At 41.2% G+C, this 14,904-nt stretch overlaps 1 long non-coding RNA gene across 1 annotated transcript in view; it reads right to left on the bottom strand.

The window, feature by feature from the left end:
• Window positions 1-14,415, bottom strand: part of LOC142047914 (uncharacterized) — an 81,585-nt gene extending 67,170 nt beyond the window's left edge. The window contains exon 1 of the long non-coding RNA XR_012657239.1: window positions 14,357-14,415. This is a non-coding gene — a long non-coding RNA (uncharacterized LOC142047914). The remainder of the gene's footprint in view (window positions 1-14,356) is intronic.
• Between the last annotated feature and the right edge of the window lie 489 nt (window positions 14,416-14,904).

The following is a 14,904-nucleotide window of genomic DNA, read 5'->3' as shown; positions in this document are numbered from 1 at the left end:
CAGCACTGGTCTGTATTTCCACAGTGAGCCAAAACAAGACCTTCAGATCAAACATTAGGGGCAAGATCAACTCTCAGCTTTGCACCATGGTCCCATCTCTAGCATGAATATAATTTTTATTTTTAGTTTAAAGACAAATGGTAGTTATGAAACTGATGATCTTGGCTAAATCCAGGGTTCTTAATGTCATCCAAACTGTTTTATAACAAACTCCCCTTAACTGAGGCACACTTAGTGAGGATGCAGACGATCAATTGCAGTCTGCCTTGCATGGTTAACTCAATCAACAAAGTACTAATGACTCCAACATGTTGCAGCTTTTTTGGTTAATGAGAACCTTATTGACCAGATTTTTCCCTTTCTCCCAGGATCAAATGGGAACATGGGACAAGTTCTGGTAAACTGTAACAGCCTAAAGGCAAAATGCTGACCAGCGACGCCAAGATAAGATCTGATAGATGGATGGTCCCGTTTTTATAAATTGTTCAATTTCTGGTGGCTGTCCAATGCAACAGAAATGCTGAGAAGCGTGGAGCTGCACTAAGTCCACAGGGCTACTTTGGTGCACATATTCTGAGGCTGCAGCCTTTTGTTTTCCGGGAATGTGTCTTTAAATTTCCAAGAACTCTCCCGGGTGGTAGAGTTCAGCAGCCATTTTATATGCAGCTGTACAGTAGAAGACATTCAAGGCTGTGCTCTCCCATTCGTGAAAACTGCACTTGTGAACTTTTTGTTGTTGCCCTTTTCCTTCATCTAAAATAAAAGTTGTTTGGGTGTTTTGCATAGGGAACTATAACAGTTAAACTTTCCCTCAGTTAAATGTAATGCTTATCACAGAATTGCAGGAGTGAGAAGCAGACAACAGCAAACCAGGGGTTCTCTTGTCCATTCCTAACCAGAGTTAAATTAGGGTCCAACCCAAAGCCCATGGAAATCAATGGAAAGAATTCGGACTTCAATGGGCTTTAGATAGGGGCTCAGTTGCCTTACAAGAGATCCTCCAGTATGCTTTTCAGTGACTCACACGATAAGGTTTTCACCACACTCTCATGGGAGAAAATTCCGTAGTCTAATGGATTTTCCTCTTTAAGAAACATTTCCTGCTATGGAGGAGGCAGTGTGGCCCAGCAGCTATGGCACTGGACTAAAATTCAGGAGATTTGTGCTCAATTCCTGACTCTGCCCCAGATTTGCTTGGTAACCTTGGCAAGTCACTTCCCTGCTTTATGCCTCAGTTTCCCCATCTGTAAAATGGGTACTATGATACTGACCTTTTTGTAAAGTGCCTTGAGATCTACTGATAAAAAGCACTATGTAAAAGATCTAGTATTATTCTTCATTTTAATTTTGCTTTTGCTCAGTTTCATCCCATAACTCCTGGGCTTTTAAACCTCTAAATGGTTCCATTCCCTCCTTGGCTTTTATAGCTTTCAGACAAAAAGGAATGAAAACTGAGCGTGCAACCAAGTGACGGAGAGACCGGGAAGAGAAAGACAAGAAATGGTTGCTCCTCCAAAAGCCACTTTTTGGACCTGACTGATTTGTTTTGACCAGCCACCTGTTAGAGAATATGCGCAGACTGGCAAAAGCGATTTGGTTTGGGTCCTTCGTTTTTAAGAGATGCTTCTATGTGTTTCTCTGCTTAAAAGGCATACATTTTAAATATCGCTCAGCCAAGTCATAGCAGGGGTGCACACTTGTCTTCAGACCTCTCCTAACAATCTGCTCAACCCAGCTTCCAGCAATTCAGACACTTAACTTCACCAGTCTGAAAGTTTTTTGTCTCAGGTGCAGTCTCTTCTTTCTACAGAGGGAAATACTGCTGTCCATTTTATGGCCCACTCTGCCACATCGCTGCCCTCTCTGCTGGTTCTCTGGGAGCTGGAGAAGTCAGACACTGTCCCAAAACTCCCACTCTCAAAAAGCTGCTTCCTCCAATCTGCAGATACAAACAACGTGGAGAGAGAGACAGTAGCAGCGAACTCCTCCAAACTTTGATTTTCTCTGTTGCAATGGGCAAAGTTATACTCCTCTACTAGTCACTCTCTAGCAGTAAGGGTAGGGTGTGCTTACACTCCTTGTGGGCAGAGGAGGGGAATACAGGGTGAAAAGAAAACAGGAGAAACAGTCAAATACCTAGTTCTCTTCTCTGTGCCCAGACACAATCAGGAGTCTGGGGGACCAGGCAAGGAGGAAGGCAATTAACTGAACCAACACAGATAACCTTAGGAAGTAAGATTGTTCATCTTGCAATATGAGTTTCTAAAGGGAGATATAAGAGAATAACTCGGGATCTGACATCTACCAAACCAACAGGCAACGGAACACCAGTTATCAAGGGTGACTCTGTGTGTGTAAACGCTCCTGCTCTAGGAATAGGGAGTCCTGTATTCCACCCCCCACATTGGGGTCACTACTAATTATTATTATTATTATTCACTATTTGTATTATGGTAGCACTTAGGAACCTTAATCACAGACCCAAAGCCCCACCTCCCATTGTGCTAGGTGCTGTACAAATGCAGAACAATCCTGTCTTCCCCTCCTCCTAGAGGCTCACACAGACACCAGCAGGTAGGAAATTTTCACTGGAAATTTGTTTTCGATAATTGTATTTTTTTTTAAGCCACAAAAATAAATTTACAATGCAGATTCAGATCCAAAATTAAGTGACTTGAACCCATCTCTGCTTAGTGCTGGAAGATGCGAGTCATCCCCTAATAATATGGCCTAAGATAAGTGAAAGTCCCTCTTGGCTTCACTTTATTTCCTTGGGCAGCAGGAGAGTGGAGCATGCAATGTCTGATCTGCAATTCCAGACAGTGGCTTCAGTATAAAGTAATTTAAAGCTAAAGTAAAAGTAAATGTCACAATTTATTAAAAAAATGGTCTGGGGCATTGGCAGTACCTGTTTCTGTACTGTAGCCCTCCTTCATTACAAGACTTTTGACCTCCTAGTGTTCCAATGCCAGGAAAAATGGGCAGTCTTGCACTCGTTATTAAAGGGGCATGAGGATAAAGTAATTAATAAATTGGGTAATAAAAATGTTACTCCAGCTGGGAGGAAAGAAGTCTGGCAGCTAACTGGGATTTAGGTCAGGTCATGGGTTCAAATTGAAGATCTATCATTAGTGTCCCAGGTGACACTGGTCAAGTCACTTATTCTCTGCCTCAATTTCCCCCATTTAAAAACAGCAATAATAAATACTTCACAACATACCTATGAGACTGAATTTATTAATGTGTGAAATGCAAACCACTAAAAGAACTGAGCGTATTTTTTTATTTTCTGTTAGTACCATAGACCATGGCAAATACATGAAGAGGTACTGTTATCCAATAATGCATTCTGTACAAATCACATCTCTTGTTATACTTACAAAAGACCCAGTGACGAAGAGTTAAGATGGTTTCGTGTTTAACACACTGGATTGGGACTCAGGAGATCAGGGTTCAATTACTAACTGCCACAGACCCTGTGTGTGACCTTGGGCAAGTCACTAGATCTCTCTGTGCCTCAGGTCCTCTCGGTAAAATGGGGGTACTAAATCTTTCTCACACCCTTTGTTGGTCTTGTTTAGCTACACTATGAGCTCTTCGGGCCAGGAGTGTCTCTTCCCATGCATGTTTAAAAAGCCTGGAACAATAAGGCCCCTAATTTCAGCTACTGCAATGCGTAACAAATATATTATATATTTAATACTGGAAAGACCAAGACTCGCAGGTAACAAAGAAACACTGAGCACTGATTGATTGCAAATTTTAAAGTAAATCTGAGAATTTTTCCTCTTGACATTTGCTTTTGCCTGTTCTGCCTTAGGAGCATGGATGTGAATGAACAGAAGGTTCTTTGGACCAGTCGATGAAGCTAACGTTCAACAAATGACCTTTCCTCGTTGCCTTATAAGTACCTGTCAACTTCAGAAGCACCATCATAGCTGAATAGAGAAGCTTAAAGCCAGACTGTTCATTAGACAGCAAACTATTATCCCAGAGTCTTTAATGAATTGGCTAGAGGCCAGTCTTCCGTACAGTTTAGGCACCACTGGTAAAATGGGAAGTAGTTGATAATTGGTTTACATGGGAGAGAGAGGTCTTTTAAGCCAAACTCTAACTAGACCGTTCAAGTGGTGATGGCATAACATACAAAACGGAACGGAGGAGGAACACATACAGTACAATAAAAGAACCATGAAAATGAACAGAAGAAAGTAATCCCTCAAGATTTCATCAATTGAATGGCATCACTAACATTCAACCAATTACAAACATTTTAATGGATATAATCATAGAAAAGATGCAGGGAGTGTTTCGCATTTTAACTCCAATTTCCCCTTATGCAGTAGATATTAAAGATTTAGTAACTACTGAGTTGCAAGCCTAATTATTATCTTCTCCAATACATATAATATTTACACTTATTTCTGAAACCTGAGTTCCTAGCTGCCCTTTAACAGCCCATTTTGTGTTAAGCGTCACATCATCTTTATCATCCTATAGCCATTTGTTATGATAAACCTTAGTAATCATCTTCTTCTGAAGTTTCCTGTTCTAAAGCTGCTATTTATAATGGCTAAAAGAAGAACTGGGAGTCCAGACTCCTGGTTTCTAATATCAGCTCTGCTGCGTGACATGAGCAAATCCTTCAACGCCTCCTGCCTTATCTGTAAAATGAGGCCAAGTGCCTGCCCCACTGATGTGATATTTGATAGCTGAGATCCTTGGAAAAAAGGTTTTGTAGCAATGTAAAGCACAGATTGTAAACTCTTTGAGGCAGAGACACTCTTTTTGTTCTGTGTTATCACAATGGGATTCTTGGGTTAGGCCATGGGCTCCTAGGTGAAATCGCAATAGAAATAAATACAAGTAACAATCATAACAACATTGACTGTTCATAACTCAAAACTTCTGGTGAGTTAATTCCAAGCACAGACAAGGTAGAGGACATACCACACTGCTGTATCTGTGCAAGGAACAGGCAGAAAAGCAAGGATAACTATACCCTGATCTTTTCGAAGGGAACGTACTCAGATATACTGCAGCAGAAGATTAACAAGACACACTCTTTAGACCATAGTGAATCCATAGGGCCTGATTCTCCATTCCAGTGTCATCACTTACACCTGGGCAAAAGATCCCATTATTATCCAGTAGCATTTCACACCCAATTTGCACAGCTGCAGATGATGACACAACATCCCAGCCTGTGCTGAATCAGCCTATGAGTGCCCCAAGCCAGTGGCACAGTGGAAATAAAAATCTTTGGGTGCTTGGCTGTAGAAAGCTTGGACAAGAGATGAATGAGAGAAAGTGATTTTTTCTGCTCTTTCCCCCGCCAAATGAAAGCTTGAGGAGCCCACATCTGATGATCCAATATTATTATTGATCATATCTATTATCTATTATGGTAGTGCTTAGAGACTGCCCAAGAAAGGGGCCCTGCTGTGCTAGACGCTGCACAAACACAGAGTAACAGACAGGTCCTGGCCTGAATAAAACAGTCAAAAGGTACCTAAAAAGGTCAGACGCATTAACTGCTATTATTAGTAATCCATATTGCGTGCTAGCACACTAAAGTGAATCCCCTGTAATAAGTGTTGTAGCTATACAGCGAAAATTGCCAGAACATTTGTAACCTTGGAGCCGTTTGTCACTGAGTCACGGAAACATCAACATTTTTTATGGGAGTGGTTAGAAAAGAAACAAGAAGAAAAAATAAACCAAAGAGGCTATGTGGCTAAAGAAGTAGGGATCTACATTACACGTTAAAACTATGTTAGTCGTGTAGCAGGGACTTAGTAACCCTAATGTGGACTATACCATCTCTGATTAAGGAAGCAGCATGTCTAATACTGTAGTTAAAAAAGGGGATGAAAACAATGAGTAGTCTGGTGGCCCCTTAAAAACTAACAGATTTATTTAGGCATAAGATTTTGTGAGTAAAAACCCACTTCTTCAGATGCAAAGGGGATGGGGAGTCATGGTGGTTGGCTTCCATTCCCAGCTATCACTGACTATGTGACTGAAGACAAATCACTCCTTTGTACCTCAGTTTTCCCCAACTGTAAAATGAGAGTAATGGTACAGAGTGGCATGCAGTCACCATTCTAGGGAATTAACAGGTGTACCCCACTAAAACTGAAACTTTGTTCTAATGGAGTCCTCTGTATGCTTTTTTCTAACTACTACTACTCTGCACTGCTTTGGCCCCCCTTCTCAGCAGGATCTCCCCCTTACGCAGTAATTAACCATCTCAACATCTCTGTGAGGTAGCTAAGGAATAGACAGAGGTAGTACACACCCCATGAAAATGCAACCATCACTGCAATGCACAGCAGCTGTTGAACATCACTCAGCAACACTGCGTAACAGCCTGGTGCAGGAAGTAAAGAATAGTCCTATACCCAACTTAAATTGAAGGGGGTCTCTAAGTAAGCAGAATGTAATAACCTGAGCTGAAATGTAGCTCTTGCAATACCTATACTCCTCCACGCATCAGTTTGGGGCCCCAGATCCAAACCGACTCACAGAGGACAGTACTACTTTCTGAATCACCAATAAAAAGCCATTCATCACCTGGAGGACCCCTTGTCCACCTGTTAAGCCAATGCCACCTTGCTTAGCTGGTGAGATCTGATTGTAATCACAGAACAAAGCACTACCTGCAGGAATTTCCCTGGGGTAGAGAAGGTGCTCTAATCAGCTAAGCGTGGCATGCGTAATGATGGGGAACATTCCTGCACACACTGGAACAGCCGAACTGTTGGAGCTAGGCATCAAAAATCAAGCTGCTTGTTAGCCGGATCTCTTTGTGCAACTCCCCACTTGCTGCTTTGTAAATGTAACTTCGTCGGTGCACCTTTCATTTTAATTCATTCTTTTTGATCTATTTCCCTCTGCTTTCTTGTCTCACTGAGTTTGCTGACACAGTATAAGTCTGACAAGCCCAGACAGGCTAACCTACTTTTTCCTTTTCTCTTGTACACGTTAGTTCTCCTGCTTCTACCTAGCATGTAAAAGCATCAATATAAAGATACTTCCAACAGGCCAACAAAGTACCATTCCCATTTGACAGACGAGGAAAATGAGACACACATACCTGTTAAATGACTTGCCCCTCAAGCACACAGAGCAAGTCAGTGGCACTGCTGGACATAAAACCCAGGTGCCCTGAGCGTTTCCTAGTCCCGAGCACCAACCTCTATCTATCTTAAGATTTTATTTTGTTGCTCATCACCGAAGTAGCTGGGCACCATCCATGTAAAAATCAATAGCAATAGTGAAGTCCCTACTGGACTTTGTGGAATCTCTGACAGCAGCCTCACAGCTTCTCCCTATGATGTAACTCAATTCTAAACCATGGACATGACCCTACAGACAACTTCCATATGTGAGCAACTTTATTCATGTAAGCAGCAAGGAAGGATGGTCATGGAGTTGAGGCACTGTGCTGGCTACTCTGAAGATCAGCGTTTAATTTCCAGCTCTGCCATAATCTCTCTTACCATATGGCCTTTCAGCCTTGCCAAACTCACAGCATTTCAAAAATTATGAGTCAGGCCCCTAGAAATCAAGAGATTAGCTTAAAAATCATGAAATGTTAACCATCATAAATCTGAGTTCTTACTTTTGAGGGGGAGGGGTGGGAGTTTGAGCCTTCTGAAGTCATGTTTTCAAAGATTTTCTCCACAGCCACAAAGGTTAGAATTTGTTTTTGAATGCATGCTGAAATCATCACATGCAGAATTTTAAGAGTTGGGACTTCAAGAAAAACCCCAAATATTGCAAGACCCATGATACAATCAGCTAAATTGGCAATGTGGGACCTTGGACAAGTCATTTAATGCCTTTGTGTCTCAGTTCCCCATTTCTAAATATGGAGATAACATTCCTTTTGTCTGTCTTCTCCATTCCAATGGTGAGCTCTTCAGGGCAGTGATGGTCTTACACTGTCTATGTACAGCACCTACCATAACAGGAATCTTGATGGGGTCCAGATACAGGCATTTCTATGATGTAATAAGGAGGATCCCCACTGGATTACCCATGTGAGTAAAGTTACTTACATGCATATCTGCAGAACAAGCAGCAATGATTTAATATAATTTATCCAAACTGAAATAATACAGGTTTCAGAGTACCAGCCGTGTTAGTCTGTATCCGCAAAAAGAACAAGAGTACCTGTGGCACCTTAGAGACTAACAAATTTATTTCAGCATAAGCTCTTGAAAGCTCATGCTGAAATAAATTTGTTAGTCTCTAAGGTGCCACAAGTACTCTTGTTCTTTTTGAAATAATACAATATATTGAAGGGGCTGTACTGTCAAAATATCTACAGCTCTGACACTCAAAAGAAGCTTTAAACCTTGTACAATCTTTGATTAAATAATATATTATTTTAAAAAAATCCTAATGTCTAACGTTTGATTGGCTAGATTATTGGGCCAGATCCTGAACTGGTGTATGTCACTGACGTCAATGGAGCTCCACTTATTTACGCCAGTAGAGGATCTAGCAAATAATCTTTAACATATTGGCTGAAACCAAACACAAATGAATAGTGAGATCCACCCTATTCGTCATGCATCCGACAAAGTGGGCATTCACTCACGAAAGCTCATGCTCCAATATGTCTGTTAGTCTATAAGGTGCCACAGGAATCTCTGCTGCTTTTACAGATCCAGACTAACACAGCTACCCCTCCTATTCTGTGGGCAGTCCAATTCCCCGCTAGCTCCGAGGCATAAATTAATGCATTTCATAACCAACCTTACAAAACAGACATACGGGATTTGTACATCTGTGAAGCATATGAAACACTTTCTCATGTAAAAGAAATAATTTTGCAAAGCATCTATCTCATAGATTTAGATTCTTTGGGACATTTAGTATAGGGAAGTAATTTACACTAGAAAATCAGCTGAAGTTTCAGGTTTATAAAATATTAAATGATAATCATTTGCATTATTATAGTGCCTTTCATCCCAAAAGGTCCCAACATGCTTTACACGCATTATCTATATGTGGTATTTCTAAGACTCCTAGTGCTTGATTAGTGAAGGCATACTATTTAGGAATCACATCCCCCATTACAGAAATGAGGCTACAACAAGAGTACAATTTGATACATGGATATCAGTTTAGGATAGGAAGTGGGAAATGCCATTTTCAGCTGAAAACACAGGTGGAATTGAGGCAGGCAGAGAGTAAATAGCCAAATTGGAATCTGACTCAGACACTGTAGTTAACAGCCATTCATTTATGAAAAATGCTGGAAGATTTTTAACGATAATGAATACAAAGGACCTTGGTTTTATGTCCCATTCAGAAGAGGACAACTCCAGCAGCACAGTGACTCACAAAACCTTCGCAGGGTTTACTGTGATCTATTCACCATTTGCTCAGAAAGAACACTTATAATCATATATACAGAATTAATGAGTTCAATAAAATGGGTTAGCAAGCTCCTCTGCAGCAGAGCCTGAATTTATGCTGGATTCAGGGTACGTTGAGAGAAAGGCTGTTCTTGTGGACAATGCACTGGACTAGAACTCAGGAGATTCTCGTCTCTGCCACAGACTTCCTATATGACATGGGCAACTCACTTAATCTCTGTGCCGCCTTCCCCTTCTGCAAAATGGGAATAATAATATTTCCTCTCTTCCATCCTTTGACTGTCTTGTCTATTTAGTTTTTGAGTTTTTCAAGGCAGGGACTCTCTCTTATATATGTATGTACAGCACCCAGCACACTGAGACTTCAACCAACCCTGGGGTATGTAAACATAGTCATCATCAGGCTCCAGCCCGCCACCCCCAACCTCTTTTATATAATCTGTGATTCAAGCTGATGTAATCCATGGGTTCATTACAAGCATTGTGTTATGCCTGTGCTGAGGAAAGGGAGAGAACACAACCAAATGAGAGACTGCTGCACTGTGTACACTGCCATTGCTGACCCGAATGGTAACTAAAATCAAGAATCACAGCTGTGTAGTAGCAGTGAAAAGCCTTAATGAGGCTGCTCAGAAGCTCATCCCCAGAAGCAGCACAACTTGTTCGCAACAGGGAATGATCATATTCTATTACAGTACAAGCTGTACAGTAAAACCAGATGCATTTCACAACGTTTGGCCTAGGCCTGGGTTCTGCAAAGAGAATGGTACGTAAGAATTACCAAGAGGCATATAAACCACACAAGCCAAAAACAAAAACAGCCAAATAAATGCTGCAGATGAGAATATTTAATAATTATACACATTTGTATGACACCCATCACAGTAATAATTGGATGCACCACACACGTAGAGCCAGTGGAGCAAGAACCACAATGTACTCAGGAGACAATTCCCAGCCCGGTCACTAGCCTGCTGAGTGACCCCGGGCAAGTCACGTCCCTGCTCTGTACCTCAGTTTCCCCATCTACTTATTTCCCTTAATAAAGTGCATTGAGAGCTACTAATGAATAGTGCTATATAAGAGTAGACAGTATTATCATATGGCTTAGATCGAGGCAGCAACAAATGAAAGTTGTGTATGCTCCTTGGGAAGGCACCACCTTTTTGTTGTGTGTGTGTTCTGTGTCTAGCACAATGGAATCCTGATCCCCAGTTGGTGTCTGTACTGAGTGTAACTGCAACCCAAATAAATACATTAATAGTAATCTCTCATGTGTAGGGGCCTTTACTGCCCTATATGGACTGTCAAGATCAATCCTTTCAAATATAACTGATTAAAGAGAAAAGTCCTAATTTATGGCCTGTTCTCACTCCCATTGAAGTCAGTGGGACTCCTTCCCTTGACTTCAGAGAACACTGGATTAAGCCCTTAGTGATGCCATTTGTACATGATGTTTTGTGTAACCACATGATCGCATTATTATGGTGCCGTCTTTCCTCTCCCTTTGCCCCTCTGATGCTTGTTTTTGACCCTTTTAGTTGCATCATATGTGAGTTAAGATTGAGTTATCTGTGGAAAAAGCAGCCTTAGTTTGTTTCTTGAAAAGGCTTAGCACTCTCTGGAGTGCTGAACAATAACAATAATAAAAATTAAAACTGGTCAAAATTTTCTAAATTCTGATGCTTTCTCAATGAAATTTCAGATTTTGAGAGGGGGAATAAAATTGGGAATTATTTTTAAAATAAAAATTTCCCCAAAGTTCCTCCTATTCCTCCACCCTACCCCACAATGTTTTATATTTTTAAAAATTTCACTAAAAGTTTGCATTGGTATTTTGATGGAGAGAAAAACCTCAGGCAGCTCTTCTCCAATGGTTTTAAGTGAAAAATGTGAATATGAATTTGCTCTCAGTTATACTAGTGTAAACAAGGAGCAAGTCCAGCCAAGAGAGAAATAAACCAATCTAGAACTGGTGCAAGGGAGAGAAGAATCCAGCCCCAAGATGCTGTACAAAGTGACATGTGTGGGCTTTAGTATTTTTCATGTAAAGTATGTGTGTTTATCTTTCTAATAGGCTTTGTAGTGACCCAAAGAGTCATTTATGAACCAGAAGACCCTTTCTTTTAAGGGTCACACTCTCTCCCTCCCATCCTCCCTCCGCTCCTGGATGGTGGCAATACCATGAGAAGACCAAGTTTAATTAGGTCCTTAACAGTCACCATGGGAGGAGAGAGGGGAACCTGAAACACAAATGCTGAGATAGTGGGAGCCTATCCACCTGGATGCATGGTCGTAGCCACTTAGTGATATGACTCATAACTTACATGTGTTGACAGAGTTTGTATCTGTATGTCATGTTTGCTGCAAGGCAGGCAGAGAACTACCATGAGACATGTTCTACTCTAAGTGTCTGGTTTTGTCCCCATATGCTGGGAACAGCCATCTTAACCTTGCATCAAATGTTCATCTTTGCCTTCAAAATTTTCCCCAAAATACATGCTTCCCACTCCGATGTCAGTCTTACAGCAAAAGGCTCTCTACAAATGTGCAAGATAGTTTATTGTGAGAGATGTTTGCAACAAAGTATTTGTGACCGTGTGAAATGGGTTCACTGCATCCCAAAGCCAAGTGATGGTCACCAGGATTTATCTTGTATTACAAACCTAATCCCCACACCAGGTTTGCTGAAAGTTTCACTGAGCTTTCAGCAACCGTGGGCCAGGCTCAGAACTTTGCATTGTGGTGGGCCCAGACAAACCCCTGGATCCAAACGACCCTGAACTCTGGATCACTTTGCATCTAACTGAAAACTTAACTCCATGGGTGGCATCATTGGAATAACTCACAGCAGTAAGGTCTAAGCCTGGTAGTAAATGTTCTCAGAACTGGTCCCTAAAGCTACAGAATAGGCAGCACTTTTGCTTCCCCTGGGGCTCACGCTTGGATTTTGACTCTTAAACTCGTGGTGCCTCTATTGGCATTCTGGGTTCTCATCAACTCAGAAACTCCAAGCAAAACTTAAGTCTAAATTGCTGAGTTCCTCCTAGTTGCCTGCTGAAATCATGACACTGCCATGAATGTCACGTGATTTCAGTCAGAGCCAAAAAGTTCACTGCTCTTTTGCAAAATTCAGGGAAATCACTGGGACTAAGTTGTGTTATTCAGCACTACATCTGAGAGCAAGGACCATTATTTCCAAAAGACTATTCAGAGAGAAAGTCACTAACTAGTCATCGTAAGCAAGGGGGACCGAATCTGCCCATAATTATTTATAGACTTGTAGCATAGGCTTTTACTCACATATCTAATGCAAATGTCATTTCATTGATTATAAACAAAAGAAAGCTACGACAGAGAAGATTAACATTTGTGCCCATTGCACAAACAATCCTAATTACAATATTACAATAAAAACAACTGCATATCTTTCAGACACCACCACTCTAGGCCAAAGTGAATTTTCAGCACCAAATAAAATCCAACTCCTCCATGCCCTATGAAATAAATACAGATGAGTTCAAGTAGCGATGCTCAGATTAAAGGAAGCTTTAGGGAGTTCAGATCTGGGCTTTCGGTTCAAGTCCATAAACTAGACAGTTTAAAAAACAGTTTTGAAATCTAGCAGACTTTGAATAAATATTAGCCCTGACATACGTCACCAAGAAGAGTTCATCCCAGAGTGATTTGCCTTATTAGTTATGTGAATTTGATTTCCCTTTTTATCTCAAACTCTGTAGAATACAAACTATGGGATTTGGGGATGGTAGGGGGGGCACTTTGAGATACTGGAAATCTGTGAGGGTTTCAGAGCTTGGATTTATAGTCCACATCTTGAATTCATTGTCCCCTTCCCCACTGCCATCGCCATCCTCCCCAAATTCTACAAGCATGACAGAAATAAATTAGCCAGAGAGACAGGTCACACCTTCCAGGGCACTACTTCTGCGTAAAATCAATAGAGAAAATGGGAGTCGCAAACAGCTGAAGCAGAAGGAATGATGCATTGATGGCTTTACATACACACAAACAAAGGCACTTGAGAACAACCCTAAACCCTGCTGCCTGGTGAACACAATGCTCATTTATTCAACCACCTGAACCCTGAGAGCAGTAGAGAAGAGGTTCAGAAAAGACACCTGTTCTTTCAAGTCTTTATGTGTCAATGCAGGATATTTCACCACACATTTTTTGCTAGGGATATGGCCCAGATCAAAGTCCCAGGATTCAGATACTTGCAAATTTTTAGATGCAAAGGGACAATATTAGCACTGAATTTAGTCCCAAATTTTGAAGTGGTTTCCTACCTCTAAAATGGCTAAACCAAAGCCCCAGACCCCTGAACTTTGGGAGGGTTCAGAGTTCCAAAATGGAAGCAGAAATAAATTTCACAACTATTTTTCCCCACTATAATGGGCCAAATTACAATCCTGGATCCAAACACTCCTGAACTTTGCAGGTTCTAGCGATACAGATCTGAACCTGAATTTTGGAGGTCTAGTTTTCAGTAGCTGGTTTATACTGCTGTGCTATTGACTCGTCTGTCAAACTCCTTTTTGAATGAAGAAGCCATTAACAGCAGCAAAAACCGTTTGTTACATTCATTTTCTTTTCACTTGTTATTTTAAAGCGGCTAGGCAAAATCAGGAAAACCACCTAAGTGACTTAGGGAACCTTAAGTCCTATTATCAAAAATGACTTAGGCACTTAAGAGCCTAAGATCTATGGAAAGTCAGTGAGACTTAGGGCCAGATTTACAAAGGTCTTTAGGCACCTAAAGATGCAGATAGGAACCTAGTGGTATTTTCAAAGGCTCCTAAAATTGGTCACACACCTAACTCCTATTAAAAGTCCATGGGAGTTGGGGCACCTGTCCTGCTCAGGTGTATTGTCCTTTGGTAATTGGAATCAAAACTTCTGCCCATATTGAAACACAATATAACTCTGAACTAGGTACTTACATTTATGAAGTCTGTGGACAATACTGTAAATATAATTGCCTTTATCTCCACTGCAACCTGAAAGAATAAACACATTTTTTTCATAAAATAACACAAATAAAGCACTGAACTTTAGCATTTTGGTTCTGGTCACTGCCCCATCCTATGTCCCAACCCCAGACAGCAGTGATGTGACTATACTTTCAGTCTCTCTCTAACACTGTGAAGAAAATCTGTGTCTTCAGCTTAGACAAGGCTGCCCTTGGGAGATTAGTCCCATATTGTCCCCTTCTGTCTCCTAATGTGGACAGGCTCTCTCTGACAAGGCTCCATAATGCTCCTTGCTCCTGCTAGTCCACGATGAACTGATACAGCTAAACTTTACTCTGATCGGTAACAGCGCACAGAGCTCTGGCTAGTCCTGGGGTGCTGATGCCTCTGGCTCAGGGAATTAATTTCAGTAACTGAGGGGCATGGGATACAAATTCTTTCCTCTTTTGGTTAAGCTGGTCTACCAACCCAATTATATAAATGTGCTACAGTGAGGGAAGCCAATAACATAAGCATAG

The sequence above is a fragment of the Chelonoidis abingdonii genome, chromosome 18 (genome assembly GCF_003597395.2).
Source record: "Chelonoidis abingdonii isolate Lonesome George chromosome 18, CheloAbing_2.0, whole genome shotgun sequence".
Classification (NCBI taxonomy): Eukaryota; Metazoa; Chordata; order Testudines; family Testudinidae; genus Chelonoidis; species Chelonoidis abingdonii.
This window is presented reverse-complemented; position numbering and strand designations above follow the sequence as displayed.